The sequence below is a fragment of the Mastacembelus armatus genome, unplaced genomic scaffold (assembly GCF_900324485.2).
Source record: "Mastacembelus armatus unplaced genomic scaffold, fMasArm1.2, whole genome shotgun sequence".
Classification (NCBI taxonomy): domain Eukaryota; kingdom Metazoa; phylum Chordata; class Actinopteri; order Synbranchiformes; family Mastacembelidae; genus Mastacembelus; species Mastacembelus armatus.
The window spans coordinates 647,146-674,787 of NW_022872919.1; the positions used below are offsets into that span (position 1 = coordinate 647,146).

The following is a 27,642-nucleotide window of genomic DNA, read 5'->3' on the forward strand; positions in this document are numbered from 1 at the left end:
ACTGTAATTCAGTGAAGAATATATTAATTTCCAAAAAATACATCAGACAGAAACTAATGCTTGTATATAAGAATCAGATAAAGACAGAGAGACAACAGGAAGTATTCCTGTTTAACAGGTATGATGAAACATTCTCCATTTGACACAGAGTATACAGAGGAGGAATAGGTGATTTACTTCAGTACCCTGTAGCATATATGCAACTTAGCTGTTAATGTGCTACTGATATATTTAGCAGGACTATGCTAACTATGGATTAGGGCTGCAACGATTACTCGAGTAAACTGAGGAACTCGATTACAGAAAAATATCAAAGCACATTCAAAGCAAAGCAAAGCAAATTCGTTGCCTTGAGGATTCGTTTAATTACCCTCATTGGCGTTATTGGACCTGCTCCGCCTAGGGATCATTGTTCCACACGGACCGTAATCACTATCGCACAATGCATTTCAATATCAAAAGTTGGCAGAGAGAGAAACCACCAGTAAAAGGAAGAAAATGTCCAAACTTTTGGATCATTTCAAACTTAAAGATGTGCAACAACACGGTGCAATGTGTGAATTGCAAAGTAGAACTGATGCACCACAACAGCACTTCGTCAGTGCTTCATCATCTTAACAGAAAGCTTCCGGTTGTGAACCAGAGCGGAGTCGACACAAGGTAACGTCATTTCAAGGTAACCTGTCGTTTCTGTCATGCATTACACAACAGTATTGTTTAAAAATGCAAAAGTCAATTTTATCCGATTACTCGAGTAATTGCTGAAATATTCAGTAGAATACTCAACTCCAACAATGACCGACAGTTGCAGCCCTACTATGGATGTATTGTACTTGGTTAATATTGATACAAAATGTTAGGTTTGGCTACTGGAGGTGGCAAGTACCATTTCCAAACTATAAGTTACACTTTTTTTTTTTTTAACTCTGGTTTGTCCTGCGACTTATATGTATATTTACAGTCACTAGCGTTAGATGGCACATAATACTGTACTGCCTAAGTAAAAACTTATGTTCACACTAAACTTTAACTCCTAGTGTAACAAGTGAAAACAAAAACAAAGCAAAACAAAGCATTATGCTGCAGATTAAGTCTGCAGCTGAAAAAGTTTGGAGCGAGTGTCAGCATTTAGACAACCCAAGAGAGGAGATGGAGATGCTGTTTAATGTTACTTGACACGGATGATAACTTTCATAATCCAGTTAGGCTAATTTAGACCATAATTAGAAATGCGACTTATACACTGAAGAGACAAAAGTTTATATTATCCTGTTCAAGACTAATTTTGCTAAAAGCGAACTTTATTGACAAAAGAAGCCATATACAACCAGTTTAAAGTGCTACGTAAGAATCCCCATAAAACTTTACAAACGACAAACCAAGATTTAGAACTAGTATGCTAATGCTAACGTTAGCCAGCTAGCATTAGCATACTAACATGAGACAACCAACGACGCATTCGGACTTACCAACCCCATTAATTACACAACACAAGACAGCTCTTAGCGCAGTGGTTTGTCGGTATCTAAGGTTTCATAATGGTATACTTTGTTTTAACGAGCTTATTAAAGCCAAAGTAGCAAACATAACCGTGTGTTTTAAGTACAGTCGCATCTGAAAGAGGAGAAGCCGAGACCGCTTAAATGCGTTCCGCAGCACGCGATTGGCTGACTGTGATCACACGAGATGCTGCAAGTCCCACGAGACTACCGCGGTGCGTTCAGGAACTGATAGAGTGTAGAAAATTTTTTTTCAGTGGACATATTTTGCCTTGTGTTACACCCGACACTGAACACAGGAATGGAAAGTTAATAAATGAACAAAATGCAAATATTTTCATATGTAGAATTCCAATTTGCACAAAAAAACTCAGTGGAAAGTCTGAAAATGCAAAAAATGGCATATTGCAAGAAGCTTTTATTATTTTCTTATGTGGAAAAGTTGCTATATTGATAAAAGCAAAATGTGACAAAGTCCAATAGCAACAGACTTATCAAATTAATCTTAAATGTCCACTGAAAAGACAAATAACAGCAACTAAGAGCAAAACAGATCATGTGGAGCATCTTGGATGCTGTAATGTTCTGAAAATTATGAAAATACATGTCAAACGTTTTTAACTGTTTGAATGGCAGTGTACATGAAGCAAACAAAATGCCATATGTCAACCATGTTTTGTATTTTTTCACTGTATGAGTTTGGACTGGTGATCTGGTGATGCCATCTTCTTGTGCCCTCTTCTCTTCTACAGTGTTTTAATGGTATTGGCATCAAAATGAGCCCCACTACTTGTTTTTCTTGACCAGTCAACTCCAAGAATAAGCATAATCATAGTGGATGCATTCATCCTCTCATGAGCATTTTCTTTAGTTACTTTTCTCAATATTCCATGACATTTGCATTTGTTTTGAACCGAAACCCACTTTTTATGTAAAACCATAAATAGTTTTGACACTTACTTGGCTCCACACTCCCTTTTTGTGGTTGACCCTGCCCTGACTTGGCCTAACAAGTAAAGAAATTACCCCATAAGAATAAACACAATCTACAGCCATGCTTCAGTGCAGTAAGGCAGCACTAAGGCACAGCAGTGGTGAGTATTTTTGCGCAGCCTTAGTGTAGCTTGTAAGCATGCTGTAATTTGCTGTAAAACAGAGAATTACAAGAAGTGCTTTACTCAAGCAAAAAGTATTTCTAACCTAATTTAGGAAATAAATTGATATGCATTTTGTATAGGAGGTTGTACATGTATTACCTGTTGTCACCTATAAGACTTTAATTAACAACTCTCTAAACGGTTTCAGAATAGCACCTAGCTTTCTTCACTTTACTGTGTATAACATGAGGACTTCCATGTGCTTTGAGGATATACAGAGATGCAACATTTACATAGCCTCAGTATTCTATTAATCAACATGTTTGAACAGTGATGGTCAGAAGCAACAGTTGGCATCTATCAAATAAATGAATGAAAAGAAATAAAGACAGTCACTAAAGATAAATCGAGCTACTGGGATTTTTATATAGCTTTGGTTACCATGGTGGTGTGTGCAGGCACAGTGGTCATAGTTAGTCTTCAAGCTAAATTAAAAGATCACACTTTATTCAGAGAAATTCAGCCACAGCTGCCACGATCTTCTTGAGACTGGCAGAGAGTGTGCAACAAACCATCCAGTATCATAGTTTTCATTTAAAACATGGCCACACAGCAGCACTCTGGACATCCAGCTGGGAACCATCACTGTCTAGTGGGACTCATAGCAGTGGTCTGTGTGTTTATATCAACAAAGAAAGGTTGATAACACTGTCTCTAAACACTGTTCTCCACTGGAAGAGTTTACGACTGTGAAGTGCCAGCCAGATCACCACTGTTGTTACTGTACTAGTCTACCTGCGGGAGCAATACAGCAGCAATGGCGATCAACAAACAGCACAGCCCAACAGATTTTTCATCATCATTGGCGACTTCAGTCATGCAAATTTAAAGACTGTTTTGCTGAAATTTCATCAACATGCCAAGTTTGGTCCAAAAGGAGAAATTACACTGGGCCTTGTTTACATGCACGTTTTTGCTCACTCTTAAGGTTTTTCTGCATCTACTGTAAGTCAAACATATACTATACTGTGGAAATGACAAGTCAATCAAACACACAGGCATACATAATCATGAACGCACAAGTGAGTGCACACAGCCACACACACAGGAAGAAAAGCTTGTGCATACAGAATGGCACAAACAGAGCCAGACTTGCAGTTTGATCCAGCTTCGGATCTCATCAATTATTCAGCATTCTGCTCATAGACATCGCCTTAAAGAGGATATAAAACATGCACGAGGCCCACATTTGGAAATAATGAGAACACTGCCTGTGTTTAAAATGTAACGTTCTGAAGTAAAGATTGATTTAGGCTCATATTCTCGGCTTGTTTTTTTTTTTTATTTTTTATTTTTTTTTAAGTACAATAGCAAAAATCACTTTTATTTTTTTAACCCCACAGATCATGGGTTCATGTCTCTCACTTCATTAAATCTTTATAAAAATCTACGATGGAATAAAGGAATATAGATTAAGCAAAAATGGACTTTTCCAGCAATATGAATGTCTTTGTATACAGTCAGAGAAATATACTCAATATTCCTGGGGCTATGAGCAACAGCTGTGTGATTTGTCTAATTACCAATTGGGTCCTTTAATGAAGAAAAAAAAAACATGGATGCCAGAAGAGTCCTTTTATAGAGAACCACAAATAGAGAAATTGATATTGTATTAAATCAAAGCCGAGTGGTGAGAGAGGGAGATGGAGAAAACATAAACAGACAGAGGTGGTGCCATTACATTACAGAGGAAGATAGAGAAGAATAAAAAACCTAGACAGAAAAAAGCTGGAAGAAAATGACCAGAAAATTACTGTCAAAAAAGAAATACAGTAGCTCAATAATACTGCAGTATACAGAAACCAAACTGACCTGAGCGATCTCCCGTTTGAAGATTTTTGGAAAGTAATGGTTTATTATACTGTAATAATGTCTACTTTTTATTCCAAGCACTTTTTATTTAAATAACTGTGGTGCAGACACAGAGAGTATTTCTACATCACTGCCACTGAAATATTTATTGCAAAAAATAAAAACATACAATCATTTCTGCATCAATATCCATGTTGCAATAGGTGGTAGCACACTCCACTCTACATTAGATTCTTGAATTGCACATTACATATATTCACTGAAATGCTCCAGTGCTGACACATCTTACCTCACGTTTCTCACTCAACACATGCACTTAATTCATGCTTTGTTGCTGTGTAAGGGATATTTTCCCAACTGCATTTTGGCTAAATGTAATATGAAGGCTATTTTCTATCTCTGCAAATTCTGTCTCATCAGTTGCTTCATTAGTGCAAAACTTTCCTGAGCCTGTGACTCTTCACTTTTGGCTGCAATCATCCTTTAACTTTGCTGATAATTACAAAGAACACCACTGCAGTAGGATCTTGTGTTACAGCTTGTATTGTTTGGTTTAACACCAAGACTCAGGAGCCCGTGTTAAAAAGAATTACACACTGAGTCTTCTCCCAACCTAACACTCATGAATTTGCTGAAAATGGTGCATTTTCGTCGAGCCAGCGCGTTATGTTCAAGCCTTAATTATGCTTTTGTCAGCAAAGACCCTGGGAAATGGTATTAAACATTCATGATGGTGCGACTCTATTATTTTAGGCCATAAAAAGACTAATTTGGACATGGTTATTTACTGTGAGTGTGACAGTGTAACTGCACAGCGGTGGTGACAGCAAAGAGGGTGTTAAGGGACAAAGAGGCATAGTTCATTCACTGAACCTCCGGGGCTGAAAAACACACACGCATGCAAAAAAAAAACACACACACACACGTTCTTTGGCAAAGGCACGCACAGTTATGTAATAATATACACACATGCATCCGGATACACATATATCTGTACACCAACAAATACACTGCTCAGGGCCAAAATAACACACCGATGCCCCGGGGGTAAAAAGAAAGTCGTTCCGTGTCCCTGTAAGTACTGTCTGAAGTTTTCCAAAGAGAGCAGAGGGGATAAAAGATGCTCTTCTTGGTCTCAGGGACACCTGCGTTATGGTGTAACACCCAGTTTCCATGGACCTCTGTGTGGACATGGTTTTAATGCTGGACTTGAGAAAACTGCTTCTTGTAAGTGACAAAACACATGCAGCTTCTTTTACACTTGCACGTATACGTATACTCAGACACTTCTCTCTCACACAAACATGCAAACATGTGACAAATGTGAAATGCAAAACCCCCCTGGCTTGCTGTGTATTTAATTTGCTTTGTGGCTTTGTGCAATGTGGACCACAGTAATATCACATAGAACATATACAGACACACACAGACAGAAATATAGGCTGTTGCTGCTCTTAAAATTATTAAATTGCTTGTGTTTTATTGTGTTGTGTTGAGGGACAAACACTACACTCAGAGGCAATCTACACAACGCCTTTATTAAAACCACTTGGACCACTTCTGTGGATTCCTGCTCAGATACTAAAGTGGTATTTTGGCACAACTTCACTTTCATTGTCTCCTGGTTAACAGGAGACAGTGAACAAATAAATAAACAAAAGTGATGAGAATCCCAAGATAACAACAGGCCTGAAAACACTGAACGCACCAGTCCAGTGTTGGTGAGACTGTTTGTCACTAGGCTTGACGCGCACAGTGTGGAAGATTTGGCCACGGTAAATTAAATGTAACACTAACAAAAGACGTGCAGTGAGGAAGCATCACTTCACACAACAGACATTTTATCACAATGATATAACCTGAGCTGTGTATGTTAAATTCTGGTATTGTGCTACTGTGATTGGAAAACATGATGGCAGGTTAGTGGACATCATCTAAATAGGTTGTGGATACATGTATTGTAGAATTTGAGGCACTAAACAGAGTAATGCATACTGGGTCACAGTAGAGACACGCTCTCACAATTAGCTCTTCAACAGTGAGGGAATTCCCCGATATCTTTACCATCACATAACCAGCAGGTCAAAGGTTCAGCAGGTCCCAGTGGGAGCTAATAACAAATCCTATCAGAGTCCACACAAGCAAGACACTGAAACCTCCCCTGCTTATACATTTAATATTTAACAGCTCAATTCCATGGGCAGTCAAACTGGCCTCTCCCAGCTCTCTTCGGGTGAGAGGCAGGACAGGTCACCAGTCCATTGCATTGCCACATATAGACGAACAACCACATACTCATACTCACATGTGAAATACACACTTGAATCTTTAGACAAGGAAAATGCACTATTAACCTCTCAGAAATTATAAACCTCTCTTACTACTTCAAAAACCTTTTCAGGACAAGTCTGAGGTTACATGAGTTAATGTTTTTGACCTGTATGACTAGTCTCAGCCGACCCCTCATGGACCATTTACTTTATTTACAGCGGACATTAGCGAGGTTAACGTGTGGCCATTATGATTTTTAAGGTCACAGGTCATGAAGATGTCAGAGTTCCTCACACTAATGCAATATTGTGAGCCCAGCTGTGGGTCAGAGGACAAGCTAATCTACTTGACAAATATCTGTGAAATTCAATATACAGTGTAAATTAGTGCGATATACAACTTGTAACTGGCTGAATAAATCAACAAATATGGTTAAATTAGATGTGACTGCAACATGAAAGGTTACTGAACCACCCATCTCACCACTGTGTACTGGCACACACACAGACACACACAAAAGAAATGTCAACATCGCACGTGTGCCAGACAACACTCTATTTACTGGTATTACAGGTCTCCTCTAGAATAAAATATCTTTAAATTGGCCAAATGTTTGATTACATATCAATCAATCACTTTGTGCGATCAAGTAAAAGTACACTGTCAAAAGCCGTAGTTTGAAAAATTAGTGTAACCTTACAGGAAGGAGAGTCGCATCCCTGTCTTCCAAACATCCAAGTCTATCATGGTGCTGAGATCTACTCCACAGTAAACCAAAATACAGCTTTTCAGACCACCAACAGTCCTCCAAGTGTTGTTTTAGAAACTGCCCACAGTGAACCTCTTCACACAGGTTATTAGGCGATGCTTTGAGAGAGAATATCCCCTCCTGCCTGTGGCTGTAATGGTTATTGCCTACTCTCCAGACTGATTTGTGTGGCACTCACCACCACTGGCTCTGCCCGCACTCTGAATGTGCTGAGCTAGCCCGCTCTTAACGAAATTTAACACCTTGAGTTTGTGCTAGTGCACCCACCAGACACCCATTCTAAGACCTTTGTTGGTCTCATTTTATTTACATTTTTTATCTGTTTGTGTCTCTTCCAGCTTTTTCTGTGCTTCCATACGTTTTCTACAGAGACAGATTATTTCCCCAGGCTGAAACACATGAAAAAGTTTTCCAGACATATTTAAAGTGATTTGGGGTTAGGGAGTAGAGGTGCTTAGAGTATTATTCATTTACTATGACTCACTTTGGACTGAGGTTAAATGCTTTATATTATTCTGGTTCTGCTCGTACAAACGTATTCGCCACTATAAGTAAAAACATTGTTTTCAATGTCTGTAAATGAATCGGTTTTAAAATGCGTTATTCATCAGATGTACTATAAAAACCATTAACAGGCATCCAATATGTTGATTTTTCTAATAGCTAATAAATAGTATGCAATTTGTGTAGTGTATGCATGTAGGTCTATAACATGCCAGTGCTTTAAAATGCAATAAAAAAGTCACAGCTCCCTCCTCTCCACCACTATACTTTCTTCTCTGCATCTCATCTCCTTTTTTTTTTGCTAACACTCAAACTCATCTCTACTTCAAGTCTTTTTACATCAAACTCGTGTTTACACCTGATGAAAAACAGATGTTGGTCTAAACATTGCATTGATATGATGGTGATATTGATTTATTTCCTGTTTTGTATTTATTTGTTGACACATCTGACAGATTTTTATGCTTTTTTACCTTTCAGGTCTCCAGTAGATTTTACACAGACTGACAGGACCACCTAAAAAAAAAGTTCTCATACCAGGAATGGCTTTCTTTCTTCCTGTAATATTTTTCTACATTTTTCTAATCTTGGATCTTTTCTATGTTTCATGACCATCTAATCCTCTAGTCTTTGCCCCTCTGTCTCCATCCTCATCCAATTTCAATTTTTCTATCTGCTGATACACAGGCTGTGAGCCTGCCCTGAGGCACCTCCCATACTTTATAACACTGCCTTCATTACCCAGCCCAGTGCAACTGGCCATAAATGAAAAACCGAAGATGTGGAAGGAGGGAAGGGACAGAGGAGGTAAAGGAAGACGTATCAGGAAGGAGAGGAAAGGGTCAAAACCAACAGAATGAGTCAATTGTGAAAAAGACATAGTGAGGGGCAGTGAAGGAGCATGGGAGATGGAGAGTGAGTGAGGGTGAGCAGGAGGAGCATTACACAGAGCGAAGAGGGAAAAACGAGAGAAAGAGCAAAGCCATAAAATCTAAGTTGGAAGTTATTGGAGACTGGCTGGATGAAAAATGCCATTGCCATAAAATAATATTAGAATTGGTCTGGCCTCATGGCGTTGATGAATACAGATGCTGCCCAGTGGGGTCTTTGGCTGGGGGGGGGGGGCTGGCTAATTTGAACAGCCACCTTACCTGTGAGGGTGGTAAAATATATTAAAGGAAATGAAATGAAAGACTCACTGTCAGTTGTTTAGTTTATAGCCCCACATTTCCATCTCATAGCAGGTTTAGGTGTCACACAGAAGATCCAGGCACTAAGAATAGCTACCTGTGGAGGAGTTAGCCATGTGTGCAGGATTTATCATTAACACCCCTGAACTGAACTACAAACTGGAGCAGAAATGGACCCACTGCAGCTTTAAACAAATATATGGCAAGAATCAAACCTTCTGTCAACCTTGCACACTGAAATAACAGCTGATTGTGCGTCCATCCCCAGCACCCTGTCAATAATTGTCCCGTAGAGGCTGCAAATATCGGCAGACTGATGACAGCTGAGTGAAATGAGACTAGCTGAAATCTGATCAGCTATACTGACTGGAGAATATGAAGAAGACAGCTGAGCTTCCTAATTACTGCAATGTCTAGTTCAAACTGTTTTATTACATTTGAATAGACTAAATCCTGCCAAGGTCTTTTTTGTCACACAAATTACTTTCCTTAAAGAAAGCAATATGCAGTGTGTAATCTAATCTCTGCACAGTAGCAATTAATAATAATAGTAATATTAGTAATTAATGGATCTGTTGCTGTTATATCAGGTCTATCCTGGAAGTCCACGTGTTTAATGTCACTGTTTAAGACTGAGAGCACAGTATTTCTGCACCACTGCTACTACTAACATATTTTTATAGCAAATAAAATAATTCACTTCTGCATCAAAACACACGTTTCAATAGGAGGTAACACAATACACTCTTTTCAATTGCACATGACATATATTCATTAAAATGTTTCAATACTTACAGTTCTTTCAGTAAGTCTCTTTTTAAGATTGGCTGTCTTGCTCTTGCATTGTCACTTGATTCATGCTTCGTTTCAGAGTAACAGTTATTTTCCCTGAGAAAAAATGTCAGTGTGTGCTACAGGAGCCCGTGGTAAGGTCAAGAACATTTCAAGCGTGCACTGCATTGTATAACCTTCATAGAGATGAGAGAGTCAATAAATTAGGGAGGGGAAATAAAGAAGAACGAAAAAAAAAAAAACACATTTTAGATAAAGCTGACCAAACGATAGGGACAAGTGCAGTGGTCTTATCTCCTCATGGGCTGCAGGACAGCTTAAAACCAAACCATACTTCACGCTATTGTATATGAGTGTGTGTGCATAATCACTATGTGCCCATGGTGGTAGTGTCAGTCCTTTTTGGATGACTCCACTACACTACACGGGATTTGTGTGTTAAATGTGGAAAAACAGAGTATAAGACAACTGAACTGATAACTGTTACACAGTAATACAAAGTTTTATTTATCAGGTCCACCAAACCAAATGACCCAAAATAATTGAGTCTTGTACATATGAGAAATACACACTCCCCCTACTTATTTATAATGTCTAAAACTATGGTGTAACATTATAACATCACGATCGCTCTCTATTATAATTCTGCAGTTCTTCTTACCTGTGTTAATCTGTTGATGGACTTCCTTTCCTTTTTCCTTTCCTCTTCTCATTCTCTATTTTAACCTCCCATCCTGTCTCCTTCCTTCGCCCTCCCTTCCACATTGTACCTTTTGTCTTTGTTGAACAAAGCCTTCCAGTGGCTCCGCTCTTTAAAGGGTTAACTGTGATTTAGTACCTCAGTGTGGAGAGGTAAGGGGCATAGGCGACCCCAAACTGTCACGGAAACCCGTGTCACACATTATCAGTGACTCACCATGCTCGCCCACTGGGAACCTCGGGTGAGGGAACTGTGGGGAGACTACAGTGGGAAGCACGCAGTGTTGTCGGTGCACGCATGCATACATGCAGTCACTTAAACCCATTCCATCAACTCCTCATAATTCAGCACATTCATGAAGGGACTTAAACACACATGTAGAAACTACAGCAGGTCACCCATATACTGGACTCACGCGAAGTGTCTTGCTTCTGTTCTAGGTTGTACCCCTTCGGAGAATATCTCCATCATATGGAAGTACAATCTGACATAACTCTCCAAGGTATTAAAGAAAATAGAGCCACTTACGATCATACACAAAGAATATAGGAAAATATATCATTTGCCCAGACGTTCTCCAGACAAAAGGTAAACCTCTATACAAATGGTTTGTTCCAAAATTATTAGAAACACAATTGAATGTGTCATTAAGGTGATTATGTATATTAACGTTATTTAAAAGAAAAGAATATAATGCATTTTAATAAGTAGTCTCTCTAGTAAGATATGTCACTCTGGTTCGGCGTTTGTGCTACAGTGGAAGCTGATAATTGCCTTTTTTATGATAATGGATTGTTTAAACAGATACGTGTGATGTTTGTTGAGGCGTAAAGCAAGAAAATACATGAGAGATCTCACCGACTGTGATTCTGATTCCTTAAGTGCTATTTAGAGAGATTTCTAGCAGTCTAACCTATTTCTAAATGTTGGATTGCTTAGATTCTGCTGTGTCAGAGCAGACCATCTAGATTGTGCCTGGAATTTAGTTAAATAAGGCTCCACTGTGACAGTGTAATTGTAGTATGCCATATTAAGCATATGCCTGGAAAAGTAATGGTAGGCTGATTGTGGTTTGTGCTCGTCAACTCCATCTGCTCATCCATCTGTCTTGACAAATACAGCTGATTTGTAAGCAAACTATGAAACTTCTCAAGTCTTACTAATTGGGGACCTTTGATCAGGCTGTATGAAAATGACCTAATTAATGCTGTGAGATAATGCTGCTTGTACCCACAATTTTACACCTGGATAAATTCTTTTCCACATTAGTCACCGTAGCCGTCACTGTTTATACATCAGCTGTGCTTGTTTGTGAAAGTTCAGACCAAATAACGGAGACGCCCAAAATTCTTTAGAAATATCTGTCACCCTCATTGCTTTTTACTTGGTTTGAATTAAGATTAGATAAAATAAGATACATTTTATTAATCCTAGAACTGAAATTAAAATAAGAAATGTGTGCGCCACTTTAGTTTGAATTTTGATTAAAAATCCTCCGCCTCAAGTTAGAAAGGGATTAAAACACCAGAAACAATGCACTTGATTGACTTTGATAGAGAGAAATCACTGTTGTCTTATAGCACTAGACTCATGTTTATTTTTGGCACTCCTCAGACATTACCTCTCCATCCCCATCACCTGACTCACACACCTGCTCACTTCTCTCCTGTTCCCGATCACCAGACCTTCCCTGCACGCTTGCACACCTGAAACCTGTTTGGGTCCTGTATATTTATGTCACAAAGTTTATTGATGAAGTGGTGCTAAGCTAATTACAGCCGCGTCTCCATGACAGTTGCAGCCTGCTTTTCAAACCGCTGACACCCAGCTTGTCAGAAGAGAACCAGTGCAGTTCAATAAGAGTGATAACACCTTGTCTGTAGTTACTATAAAAGGCATCTGAGTGCCTGTCAATATTTGACACTTCAGGTTACTGCTGTACAGCTACCTGCTGCTTTCAATAAAGTGTTTACCATTCAAGCCAGAAGTGTCCTTTTAGATCAATTGAGCCATTAAGTGCAACAGCACCAATACAAGTGCAGCCACAGACGTTACAGCACACGGCCACCCACAGCTCTCTAAAGTCAGAAAAACGCCTGCCATGCGAGATGGCTGCTCCTAGGGGACATGCCATCCCATGCCGATCCCTGCGTGACTTACTGCTATATAATTGCCCCAGCTGAATGGCCCTTCAGGGAAACCACATGACCTCTAACAATAGAGAGGCCAGGGCAAGAGCAGGAGAGGTAGACATAATTCTTGCATAATGAACAAAGTAATGGGTCCAAAGCAACAGCACTGTGACAGCCCGAGGTTTCAATGACAGAGCCACTGATACAGCTGGACCTAAGAGATGTGCTGGTTCAGTGTGAGGACATTTTTACCTGGAAGACCAATTCTTTCACACAGGCTCTATAAAAGTAGTATATGACTTTTGGACCAGTTCCCTGGGAAAATACCTAAGTTTAAAATAGTAAGAAAAGTAACTTAACAATATCCAGAGGTTGATCAGTCCAGTGTAGAAAGTGAGGTACAAATCCATATTTTGGCAAATGTAGTGCTTAATGAAAAGTGCACTGAAAAAAAAACAATTACAACACAAAATGAAAAAAACAAGGCAGTTTGTTGCTTTTGCAGTGAGTTGAGCCCATTTTGAGAGACTGGCAGAGCCTCCATGAAAATGAGGTTGAACATCAACGGCGTACCTCTAAAGGTTTGACCTATAGCAGCCCCATTATGCAAATCTGTGCAATTTGTAAGCATAGCTTTATGTGAGTAGCAGATTTTATGTTAACCACATTTACACTGTATGAATTAGTGCCTTTTAAAAGATTAAAATTTTGACCTGTAATTACATCACTCCCATCAAACCAATTGGTGTGTTTTTTAATACCCGAGTACGATATGAAAAGCATCATTTCTCTTATCAGCTGCTATTCCTGATGTGGCATATTACTGATGAATAATTAAAACTATGACTATAAGAAAATGTCAAAGCATGAGAGTGCATTTCTGATAGGTGCGGTATATGGAAGAGGAATACAGTACATACATTATATATAAAAACTATGTATAAAGGCCAAGGCGTGTGTGTTACCTCTTTCATAGGCATCTTTGCTAGTGAATATTTCATATAGCAAGCATTTAGCTAAATGTTGCTCTCTAGAGAAACTTATAGTGCAGTAAAACCTCAATATTTTATTCAAGTATTGCTTTCTGTAACATGACATAATCCAGTGGAGAGACAAGATCAAGATTTTGGAGGTTTTCAAAGCAACAAGGATTTTTAAAAATATTCTCTTTACTGATCTGAAGAACTGTGGGATCCTATAAGTGCTTTACCCTGTTTGGGCTCATTCATATTCTCTTGGACACAGAGAAGCCATTATCTGAAGTTGTGGCTGACTTGGTGTCTCAGTATGTTCCTCTGTCAAGGTGACACCAGCACACTTGTCAGGGAATGCACATGTCAGAGAGTAAAAGATGCTTTTTGCTTGAAGGCAAAGGTTCTGCTAAAGACTCGATCAAAACCTCCCTCACTCCCTCTCGCTCCAGCTGCATGCTCTCACACAGCGTCTGGCAGCGAGAGAAAATAATTAGGCCAGGGTGACTGTTTGAAGCATAAAGATCCATTAGTAACAGATCTTATACATTACAGACTGTCTTTCCAAAGGTAACCGGGGAGGGATGAGTAGGGCAAATAGAAACCACAAGCCTCAAAGGAAGACACTCTTCTTTCAGCTGCACAGTATTTAAAAGTAAGGACCACCAGGAGTGTCCATTCATGTTGTGATAACATGCACGTGATACTTCTTCTTTTCTTCAAACACACATGTACCAAATGCACAATATTTACCTGGACGCATTCAACAAACTACAGTGGAATTATTCAGGTCATGTTTTTATATAGGACTGATCAGTTTCTAACATCTGAGAACAATTATGGACTGGATCAGGGTGTGTTTGTGAAGGTGCTATGCTGAAATTCTACACACTATAACAACATTACACACTAATAACGACATAAACTGGGAATTTAGTGCTTGAAAATGGAAACACAGAGCTGTCCAGACTACAGACATGTCTATGATTGGAAAATTTCAGCATCTTGTCATGTTTGTATTTTCTTGTTAATGTTTACTGAAACAAATCTGGATAGAATAAGGAAAAAAAACATACCATTCATTCATCCATCCATCCTCTGCCACTTATCAATAGTCCGGAAGTTGTGGCATTGTGGATTAAAGCATTTATAAAGCAGTTATTATTAAATTATGCTGAAACCACAGATGTCCCATGCATTGATAGCAGCATATAAAGCAAACATCCTGCTCACATGTGAAAGGACAGATGGGCAGGAATATCACAACCAAAGCTAAACAGGAATTGATAAAAGAAATCCAAACAACCACGAGCCCCGATGTTTAAAGTCACAGTTTGTAATTCGAATATCATTTCAGTACAGCACGTGTGATCTAAACTCATTCTTTTGTTAGTCTTCACTCGTCATTTGTTGTGACTTAACACCTTGTAAAAGCCATTGACCCACACAGTGCTAATGCATGACTGCACACACACACACAGAAATGACAGCACAGTACTAAACAAAATACTGAAGACAGTTTTAAATAAACCCACCCAGGAGAGGGCTGCCTCTGCCTTCTGAGAGCTGAATATTAACTTCAAGGTCAGTGTGTTTCTACTGCTAATTAATTAGACCTAATGTGAGACAATGGTTAGGATGCCAACACTTTCCCTTGTAGGAGATACTGTACAAAGCAAAGCACTGCTGGTCTTTTGCAATGAAACGAAAGCTTTTTTGCTTTAATTTAGCAAGCTGTGTTGACGTCTTGTGCCATTGTACCAGTGCACTAATACACACTGACAGTGATGTTGAGCAGCTTCACTCAAATACCCTTACTTGGATGGCTGAGAAGGGAAGCAATGCAGTGATGTAGTGTCCAGTATCAGTGTTAATAGCTCACTTTAGTCCTGTTGCATTCTCAGGTGAAAAGCAGAATATTTATGAAATTGATGGAATTCCCTTATTCACAGGATAAATCCTCAGCTTCGCATCGAGGCGCAAAATCAAAGTTTTTATGCAAAGAGAACAGCTGGTAAAGAGAAATGTGTGTGTGATCATTTCCTTGATGCTATTTAGCAGCTGGTCCATTTAAAGACCATAGCAGTGATTTCATGTTATAGTGTTTACAATTGTTGATTGTGTTTTACCTTCCAGCAGTTCATTGCCTTGCAGTACTTTTTATAATCGAGTTGCATAGACATCAGTCTTGCTTGAGATTTAACGAATTGAACTTTTATATTGTTTGTTTGTATTGTTGTTGTTGTGTGTCACAGTCACAAATAGATGACCAAATATCTAAGTAAAACCCACAGTGTGTATCGGGTACAGCTAACTAAAACTAATGTAGTCTAGTGCCGCAATCCTGCAACAAATCATCCTGATGATATTGAGTTCTCATTGACACTGTGTGATCATTTTGGAGGGGACATGCCTTTATACGTGGAGGTGTTTCTGTTAATTAGCTTATCTTTTTCAATGTGAGTGGGGGCAGACAGAACAACAGAAGCGCCCTTTCTGTTGTTCTGCGAACGTCAGCCTGCTAGTAGGCTGTAGTATTGCTCAGAGCCGAGCTCCACAGTGTAGCATCTTGCTGCATAGCCAAGTGTGAATATCCAAGTGTGAATGAGAAAAATTATTTTGGGCACTGCACTGTGACTGAGTTCAGAAATACAGGTTGGCAAAATTCATGACACTGATGCTATTAACTCTTCCCTGTCTTTCCTATTACAGTGCTGCCTGTTACATTCAGGAGTTTTATTCTTAACATATCAATATTTTAGACATTTGGATTAATTACTTTGATTAAGTAGATCATAAAAAAAAACAAACACATTGTATCAGAATTATTGTCTATGTCTGTTGTTGCATGTCAGATACATAATATTGAGATACTGACAATAACCAGCATTAAAGGACTGGCCAACATAACCAGCTTTTAGGTTGCAGTATGAATATGTACCATGTATGTTCACCAGATAATATTTTTAAGGTTATGTTTAGGCACTTAAAGCACTTGGTTAAGTTAAAAACCATGGTCTTGGGACAATCAAACAAAACCACAACCTTCTCCATAGCTTCAGTCGAAGTGCTACAGACAGACAAGGCTCAATAAACAAAGAAGTCACCTGAGACACACTCCAGCCTTCCTGCTACTCTCATGGATAAGCAGGTCTGGTTAATGGTTGGCTGGCAGTGTTTTTCATATGCTTTGTTCACTGGTATACTGTGTGCTGGACCACGCTGGCACAAGAGGCAAAAAGTTCAAAGGAACACTGAGCTAAATAATTAGTTTTCTCATAAAGCAGATATGAGAGACCTTGAAGCTGAACGTTGTGGAGAACAAAATCTCTCTCCTTCGCTTTTATACTTTAAATATCAGAAAGATGAAGTTAATCATAAATCTGTATTTATGAGGAGCAGGACAATAGCTGTCTTACCTTTTCATACATCTCTGCCTCCCATATCTACAGAACATCTTTGGCCAGTTCAGTGAAAAAATAAGATGCACTGTGAGACTAAATTAAATTTGATGGATGGATATGTTCTTTCCCAATGCCAATAGTCGCCATGTCACTGCTTGGCATACATGCTGTCGAGCACATACACTTAGACACACACATACCTACTGTACAAATTCATTTTCACACGCTAACAAACACACAGATACACAGACAATATCGCACATTCACTATCTTCTATTAAGGCGGGACCATTCATCTGAAAAACAATGTATGACTATATGACTGGTAATGAAGTCCACATTGGTATCCCATCATATTCGCTCTGAAGTGGATCTGACAATGAAATGATGGTATCTGGTGAGAATAATCATATCAAATGAGAAGTCAGAGTTGCCAGGCTGGCTTCGTATGGTGCAGCTGTGACTCAAATGATTTCGTTTACATATTTGACTGGAGGTGAGATGATAATAATGAGAATCCCTTAAGTGCACAGAGAAAGCAAAGAATGCAACAGGCAGTCCTGTCTATTACTGTGCTTATTCTACAGCGTTAACGCTGAATAAAATCTGTATAGCTCTCTATTTGTGATATGCTATTTGGGGTCAGGTTGAGTCTTGTGCAATATAAATATTTTTTAAGGTGACATAACTCAAGGGACACGCACAAAGTGGATTTAGACAAGCTGAAGTGATGTGGTATTCATTCCTCTAACAGATATTATACACAGCATAAAAAGGGACATTATTTGACCTTCACATTGTATTTGCGGTGCTGTATATTCACACCATGTGACTCTGCACCTTCTGGCCCAAACACAACAGCGTCCTGTTGAGAGACGCCTGAAGCTGTTTGCATGGTATCGACACAGACACACTCAGTGCAGCATGAAGACAAACCTTCTAACAGAGAGAGCTCTGACACAGCAATGTTAGTGTGTACCAAGCAGAACACTTCAAATCTGCTGAGCCATGAACCTCATAGTTCAAGTGAAACAGTTTGATGCCGTTCTCCCAGCTGCTTTGTCAGTTTAACCAATGTGTGTGCAGGACAAGCACATTTTTTGTGTATGTGTTTGGCTGCTCTGAGCCGCATGACTTGAATAACGTAGCTTTTGCCATAAAGAGTGAGTGACATTTCTCTTACTTTTAGGTGCAAGTACATTTCTGCAGCAGGAACCAGTTTCTAATGTTTTCAAAAGCCATGCAATGTGTTATTTAACAATAGTTCAATGTCACAGCAGCACCCACATTCACACTAAATGCAGTGTTTGATTTTTGTGAAGATCCCTCAACTGGTTCGACTGCACAACTAATGGTGGCGTCTAGCTTTGCACAAAAAAACCCCACTGCCAGCAGATTTAAATTATGAACAAATATTGTAAGTATTATTATGAGCCTCAACAGTATATTCAACTGAATGTACAACACTGTGTGAGCGTTTTACATTTTTGGAAGATATAGGCCCAGTGAGAACTGGACCCAAACCTTGGCAGTGTTAGCATACACTAAACTCACAGAGCAACTATTCAGCACTGAAGTGCTAAATGGTGCTTTCAAGCATTTAGTCTTTCAGTAATTTCCCCCACATATCTAATTACAACACACAATGTAAATTAATATATAAAGATAAGAGTTCAGAGATTCATCACACAACAAGGGCTGACACCGATGATGGCTTTCACACACACAACAGCGCACTTTAGTCACCCTCAGGATGGAAACTAATGGTCATTCTAAGGCTGCAAAGTCAGGGCCAAGTGTAACTAAACAGGGTGAACTTAACCATCACTTCAAACACCAAGTGAAAGGCAAAAATAACAAGAGATCTCATCAAAGCCACCTTACTTTCCACCACATTTCTTGACTTTTATGGTCCAGACTGGTGGGAAAGTCAGCGGACGAAACCAAACCTCTGTGTCTAAAGTCCTGCTGGTTTCACCTTAAGCCTCCTTACAGATTCCACATTCATTTCTTTCTTGCGTTTAAGCTTCTGTGAATTAAACTGAATGTAATTCATCCTTGGATCACTTGAACAGACCGGCTGGTCCTGTAAGAATGACAAAGCAGCAGTTCAGTCTTTAAAGCTATCAAAATCTCTACAAATCACCAGTGAAAGCACCACAGAACGAAAAAGATAAAGCAAAGTGAAACACACCTGTCTACATACATAGGTAATAAAATATATATACAAATGTAAATGAGCAGTTTTTAATCATTATGGACCTTAAACTGGCCTTTTTAAAGTTTGAAAACATTTCTAAGAGTAACCTTCATGCTCCATTTTCCAAATCCTTTGATGCTGAGGCAGCGAAAGGACTGTCTGAATGTGCATATAACACCACACTTTCAAGATCTAGTTATTGTCTTTTGTGCCCTTATGTATTCTGAAAAGATCAGCCTGAGACAACTTCTCTTTAGAGTTTAGAGACAAATAACTATTCATCTATACACACAAAAACGAACCCACTCATCTTAAGGTCAGTTTTTCACACTCCATTTTTGTCCCTCCTCTCTTTTCTCTGTGCCGTCTAGTTCATCTGTGGCAGCTCCATCAATCATGTAAATTGCAGAGAAAAATGTAGTAAATGCAAACACATCCTACTAAACTAACACAGTGTCTGGTTCACTGCCGCTGCACGCCTGTGGACTGTCAGTGGGAGGACGTCCACCAGGGTTCATTCACAGCTTTCTCACGGTAAGTTCACTGTGACCATCATCATTATTAATACAAAATGATCATGGTTGGTGAAACAATTTCCTTCTGTCACAGGCAGCAGGAGGTATCTACAAAATGACAAACGGGGTGTGAAAACACAGTATGAACCCGTTTTCATTTGTGCCACTCCAGCATCTTTACTGAATTATGACAGCACTTATGAACGCTGTTATTTAGAAAAACCCCGATTCTGTGTAGTTTTTCTAAACAAAAATGAAACAAAGAGCCTGAGATGTGCTTTTCAATAATAACATAATAAAAGAAAAATATCAAATAAAGTTAAAACATCTGAAACAAATGATGGGTGAATAGGAATGATGGCATTAATTTGCCAAAAAAAACTTCCCAAAACTGTTGAGCTGTGGCTTCATAGAGAACATTATCCCTTCTATAATAAAAAATTTCTAATAATAATAAAATTTCTAATAACTCTAATAACTCTCTAGTAATTGCCTTTTTACCCAGAGCTCTGAGAATCCTGAATGACCTTGTGATCTTTGAGCTCATGTTTTTAGAAAATGTAGCACCCTTATGGAGTATTTCCCACTCGTATGGTCCTAATACCTCTTGAACTTGTGAATTTTCTGTAACAATATGGTGATTATTGGGCAGGACAATAATCCTACAGGACCAGGCTATTGGGTTTTTGGGATAGGAGTGATAAAGAAGCTTTTCCAAGAAAACTCTCTCCATGAAGCCGAACACATCCTTTTCCATTGTATTTCACCAGTCATTTCTCAGTCCTTGGTGCGAAACTTTTTAACAATCATTTTCCAGCAACATTTCCAGAGCTCCAGAGCACTTACCCTAACGAAGGAGGATTCTGTTTTTGGCACCGGGTCTCTTATGCTAACAGTTTTAACTTCAACTTTTGGTGACCCCTGCAAAACTCAGTGGTGTCACCCTGCCGTGACACATGACCGCTCCATCAATCACGCAGAAAACACAAACCACGTGTTGGTTTGCCTTGTGTTAAATCTAATGGCGTATTATTCCTTCATGGTGAGCAGAATCCATCTTCCTGAGTGACTGACTACAGAAAGTCAGCCCTACTCCCTGTGTGAATCTGTGTGTGTGTCCACTCAGGATTTCCAGGTTATGGAGGCTGTGGGGTGCTCTCTATTCTGAGCCTTCTTGTTAAATTCAATAGATTGTAAAAAAAAAAAAAAAAAAAAAATCACAGTGGGGAGATGAATGTCTGAATCTTTACAAGGCAAGAGCTTTGCAGACAGACAGGGTTTTTTTTCTCGACTTATTGGAAGCATGCTTCAGGATGCTTCTGGTGTAGATCAATACATCAGATCACTCAAGCAGCAATTTCACAATTGCTGCCGCCAAAGACAGATTGCTCTGGGCTGGTTTTCTTTTTGTTTTTGCTATATGATCTATTTACTGGGGACAGTATCCATATGTACCTCAGCATGCACACGTGTACACACACACACACACACACACACAAGAGAGGCATAAAAGAACATAGTGTCATGGCACAACAGAGCAGCCAGATATAACAGGGGACACCCCTTAAGGCAAGCATCACTGCACTTTATCTCACATATAAAAGTGAAAAAAATGCTGTACTCTCTCCATGAGGATGGGAATTCTTTGCCTCAGTGCATAATGCAATATTTTTTATTTACTCATGCATTGCGCATTATGTCAAGTAAGTAAGTATGTGAGGATTTGGTCTGACCAAACCAGATGTTGTATGAAATGTGAAATATTTTTTAAAACATACCATGGTGTCTTTCCTATTTACTGAATCAGAGTTATTTTACTGTGACTGTGATTGAACTGTATTGTAAATGTGGTGTGGATGCTGAGGTCTTGCCAGTTCTCACTTGAAACAAGATTGGAATCTCAATGGGGCCTTACCTGGTTAAATAGTGATTCGAAAACTGCTCCGTTCATCAAAGGTTATCACATTTTTAAAAAAACATCCAGTGATGGGAACAACATTCCCTGAAAAATATGCACAAAACAACCTGTTGCAAACACTGCGGTTACCTGCATTTCATCAAGATAAAGCGGAGGAAGTCTTTTTTTCCTAATACATAAAAGAAGAAGGTGGTAAAAACACTGCTCACCATGGTGTCACAGACAAAACAACAGTCGGTTCTTAAAGAAAGACGCACCAGAAAATTTACACAAAACCTCTAAGCCTGTATTTGCTGACATCAAACTGACTATAGGGAGAGATACAGCAGACACCATCATTTGGATGGTGCTCGATTTCTCTGTAGTCTACACAGTGTCATTCTATAAATCACCAACACTGAGACCACAACCTTCATTACTCTTGTTTGTTACTCAGTTACATGTTTGCTTTTGCTAACTTGACAGTTGATCATGAGAAAGTCAGAAAGTATAATACTATGTTTGAACACGCAATGTCCATGTAAAGAAAATTCATTTTAAGTATGTGGGAAAGTCATTTGATACTGAACGTGTTTCCACTGAAGGACTGTGTGTGTGTTCTAGGAATTTGACTTGATCATTTTTTATGTACTCGTCCTATGGGCTGCAGATTAAATCAAATGATGGAACTGTGTCTGAAGAATGAATAACAAAACAGATACAGCTAGCTATATATTGAAATGGCCCTGTGATGGGCTGGTGACCTGTCCAGGGTGTACCCCTGCCTTTAACCCAAAGAGAGCTGGGATAGGCTCCAGCAGATCCCTGGGACCCTGGTTAAGGAATAAGGGGGTATAGATGATGGATGGATATATACCCTCCTTCAATTTCTGCCCAACATAGAGCGAATGACCATCCCTTCAGCGAGAGACAAAATAAGAAAAGCCAATCCTACAGAGACAAGGCTAAGTGAAAACAGGCCAAACAAATTCACAAGCAGAAACATATATTGAAAGAGCAACCAGGAGAGACAACAGGTAACACACAGAGAAAGGGATGCTGAGCGCCAGAATGGAAGATGTTAGAAATGGTGAAACACATGGAGAGAAAAAGGAGTTTGCGTGGGTTCGTGTGACTCAGAGAGTAAAGTGGTGACACAGTGCCTCACACAGTGGCTTCACTTCGACACCACCGAAAGGTCAAAGCTTCTTTTAAACTGTTAACACGACTTTCTTTCTCTACCTGTCCAAGCCACTTTATTTGTTTCTGTGTCAAAGTGTGCGCATGCAGCCTGTCCAGAATGTGTTTATGTGTGCATGTGCGTGCGTGTGCGTGCGTGCGTGTGTGTGTGTGTGTGTGTGTGTGTGTGTGTGTGTGTGTGTGTGCATTGCATCTTTTCAGCACCAGCAGTGCCACTGCCCAGTCCTCCTGCTGCAGCCTGGACTGGTGTCACCCTGAAGCACAGAGACATGTTGTGACAGAAGACTGTGGCCAACAGGGACGGACTAAATGCCACCTAGCCTGCTGTTTATGGGTGTGAAGTATGTGCTTGTACGTGTGTCACTATCAAAAACACCAATTCCAGAGCACTTGTATTACTGCAGTGGGACCATTTCTAGAGCCGCAGTGCTGGAATAATAGATTATATATTCTACTGACTCCTATAGCCAGTGACAGTTAGGGTGATAACTGTTGAAGCTGTGAAAAGGGCTTGTGTTTGGAGATTCATGGTCCTCTACTCCTACTCATACTGACATTACTGACAATGTCACAGAAGGTTTGATTAAAGAATAGTAACCTCCACTATTTGTAACATCCACAGAATATGAATATGAATTGTACATTTACTTATATAGAGAGTATGTACCTGTGTATTACTCTGTTACTTATGAGTTCTACTATAAAACAGTTACACATTGACAGCCAAAGAATTTGGAGCATTACTGTTAACAGCAGAATTGTTAATAGCCACTTTATCTGCTATATAACTATATCAAAGTCCACTGAAATAGTCCCAAAGAAAACTATGCATCAAGATCAGCAGCACCACTGTCTCTGGTGCACTGGGGTAGAAGCAGAAATCATTTAGATATTGCCAGACCTTGACATTCAACAGGAAACGCATGGAAACATACTGCAGTTTTTTAAAGTGTTTGTTCGAAATCGGTTGAATTGACCCTTTAATGTTAGGAATGTCTGGTGTAGGCAAGACAAACAACAACAAATTAGAATGAAATAATCATATGAAGGCATCAGCATCATGAATATCATCATCTGCATCCCCCACTGTCGACACATTGATTTCAGAATTAACATAATCTGTATCACCATCATTACTGTCATCATCATCATCATCATCATCATCATCGTCATCATCACCACCCCCAACACTTTTCCACTTACCTTTCTAAGTCCTGAAGACAGTCATGAATCCACAGTGAGGACTTGACCTGAGCTAAGCTGATCTAACCAGGTTTTATCTCATGAATAAACACTTTTTCCTGAACTGGGCTGAAGTATCATTGGTTGGGTTTCTGAACCAAGTCCATCCCATCAGTAGAGGCTACTTAAAGTTAAACCCCGCCTGCTCACTGTCCCACTGCCTCATTGGTTAGAGTGCCAGGTCACCGGTCAGCTGGTAATAAATACATGCTGAGCTAATACCTATTCACAGGCTAAATAAGGAAGTGTGAGGTTTGAAACAAAACAAGGAAGAAATGAAAAAACAAAGAAAAGGACTGATGGGAAATCGTGCCTGCTACTGTATCAATGAGTAAAGAATGAACATTTGTCTTTGCATGTGTGTGTCCCTGCTTGCATGCCTGCACGCGTCCATGTGATTGTGTGAAAGCAAAATTAAAGTTGCATGCAGGGCGCATGACCTAAAGTCAGACACTGCTGTGTTTCATTGCTCCTCACAGCTGAGAGGAGAAAGACCCCAGCTGACTCACAATCACACACACACACACACACACACACACACACACACACACATGCACACAAAAAACACTACTTCATCATGCGATGGTGTTTGTGGTTCAGACAGGACATCAGGAAGGAAGGCAGAAATAAAGGATGAGAGAACGACATAACTGGAAAAAGCGTCAAACAAAGAATTGAAGTGAACAGAAACTGGTCATTTTGGTTAAAAAAGCTGGGATATATGTGTGTATGTGTTCTTGTTTGTACCCTATGCTGGTAACAGCATGTACTGCCCTCTAGTCCAGTAACTGGGCTGCTGGATGCATCCAGAATTGGAAAGAACATGATTGCATGTGCATAGAGTCTGCATCTCTAACGAATCAGGATTGTTTTAGAATCAATTAACAAATGAACAAAAATAGAAGCCACCACATTTTTCAGTTTTACTGTTGATTGTTTAGGCACCAACACCTATTCCATACATCCCTCTTTCCTTTCCTCCACAACTTTGATTTCACCTTCTGTCTTTAATTTTCTTTCAGCCTCTTCTTCCATTTGTCTTAGACATCTTCCTTTTCTTCCCTACGTTTTTTCCTTTCTATTGAGCAAAGATTACATCTACCACCACCAATCTCCATTTTTTTCTATCAACCTTTTTCTTGTAGTTGCTTTTCAGTTTTTCCTGGAAAGGTCGAGTGCTCTTTAGGTAAGCAAGCCAGTCTTGAAATTGTCTTTTCTTTCCTCAGTATTTCTCTTTGCACACATCTGCTGGAAGCTTCTTATTCTCCTGCTTCTTCTGTACTATTTCTGTAGAAGTACATGTACATGTTCTCTGACTTCTCCCACTGGTTCTGACAGGACGTTGTAGAGGTTGGAGTTTGTGTTTACTACAAGCTGCTGTCTGTTAGTTGCTCAGAGCCAGACAGCCCAGATTCAAATGCACTGATGAAGCTGATGTTGGTCAAACAAGCAGCAACCATAGTGGCTAATTACAGGCTAAGCAATACTTAGGTAAATAAAGCAATCCATCTCTAAAAGTCATTGACACAAAACATATTTTTTTAAATTCTACAACAATAGATAATAGACATAATAGAAGCTTAAAAACATAACAAAAACACCAAGAAACATTTTTTTCTTTTTTTCTTCAGCCATAGGTGATTGGTGTATATATATATATATATATATATATATATATATATATATATATATATATATATATATATATATATATATATATATATATATATATATAATATACACTGATTTTATGCTTGAAAATTTGGGGACTCTTTCCAGTGACCTCCGTGCTGGTCACATTGGATTTCTATGGACTGGTACGTCCACACTCAGCCATTATGGTTGCTGCTCGTTCCCTCCCTTTTCCTCCCTCACTGCTTACAACTCCTCTTTCCTCACTCCCGTATCCATCTTCTCCACCACTTTCTCTTTTTCCCTGGTAGCCTGGGTTAATTGTTACATCGTTCGAGCACTAAAGTCGCCCTGTGTAGGAAGCGTGACTGATCGCCACTGGGTCCAACGCAGCATGGGGGATGGGGAATTAAACAAGCATCGGCTGTCAGAGCTGGTTAGCATCACAGAGCTCCTGTCACAACTACACTCACAATACAACCTGTTTACTACCCAGGCCCCCTGCAATTACCAGCTTCCCAGTAGAATCAAGGCAGCGCCTGGGGAGAGGTAACGCTATCAGCACACAGGGAGGAGGAGGAAGGAGGCATGGTGAGCCCCACTAAGAGGCTAAGGCAAAGGTGGTGAGTAAGTGACAAGTCCTAGAGGGTTTGCTTGTTTGTTTGAGAGGTGCCTATGCTTGCGACGCTATAGTATGGTGCAAGAGGTGTGATACTAAAGGGGCAGTGGCAGGCTGAAGGGTTGAACTGTACACAAAGCAGAGCAGAAAAAGAGATTTAGCAAATGAAAAGGATGTTCATGGTTATAGGGCCCTTTAAAAATCTGCCTGTAACTGACCATTAAAATCAAGGGAAGGGATGAGGTATGCAATAAACAAATGCAGCAGATGGAGAGGGATTTTAGGGTGCTAGGAATGAAATAAAAACATACAATAGTATTGATGTGTTGGTGTTCATATCGTTGCTTGTGAATCAGCCTATGACCATGACCTGGCCCCTCACTCACTGGCACAGTGGGGCAGTGAAACAAGCAGCAGCACGGGGCCCCTACAACACGACACTGCTTCTCAACTTTCACATGCTGAGCTACAGTCGGTGGCTCCAATCGGAACATGTTGGTTTTACCAAGACAGGCGGGGCTACAAAACTAAGAACACACTTTTCAAATCGCATCGTTGGTCTTTTTAATTTTTTTGGTGAAGTTTTGGAACTAAATAGTAACCTGGCAACACTGGTAATCTCAAAATGTGTGGCAGGCAAACTGAGGATTTTATAGGAATTCACACTAACCTTGATTGTTCAAGAACATTTGAAAGCATTTATAATAGGGATTGGTAATGGAACACGAATCAAGGACACCACATTGTCTTCATTCAACATATTGAGGCTATTTAATCAATTACTGTGGCTGCAAAATTAACAACGAAAGAACTCAGCATTACATTGCATAACAGCCTTGCACTTCACTTTTAATCTTGTTAATCCTCCTCTAATGTCAGTAGATATGTTTTTTTAATTTGATTGTGTATCTCTCCACAGCACCACAGTTTCATGTGTTGACATTGATGCAGGTTAAAACTGTTTCGAGTGGAGTGCCCCTCTGAAAAATTACTGGTGCTGGATAATTACTGGTGTCCAAGATAAAAGGGTCTTCTATTAGTACTTTTTCATATATACAAGCAAGGAGCAGACAACAGGAACAGAAAAGGATCTGTAACTGCTTCTGAATAAGAGAGGCAATTTCTTAATTATCAACC

The 27,642-nt window shown here is 39.5% G+C and overlaps 1 protein-coding gene across 3 annotated transcripts in view; it reads right to left on the reverse strand.

Annotated features, from left to right (window-relative positions):
- Positions 1-27,642, reverse strand: part of mdga1 (MAM domain containing glycosylphosphatidylinositol anchor 1) — a 151,947-nt gene that overhangs the window by 62,182 nt on the left and 62,123 nt on the right. The window lies entirely within an intron of this gene.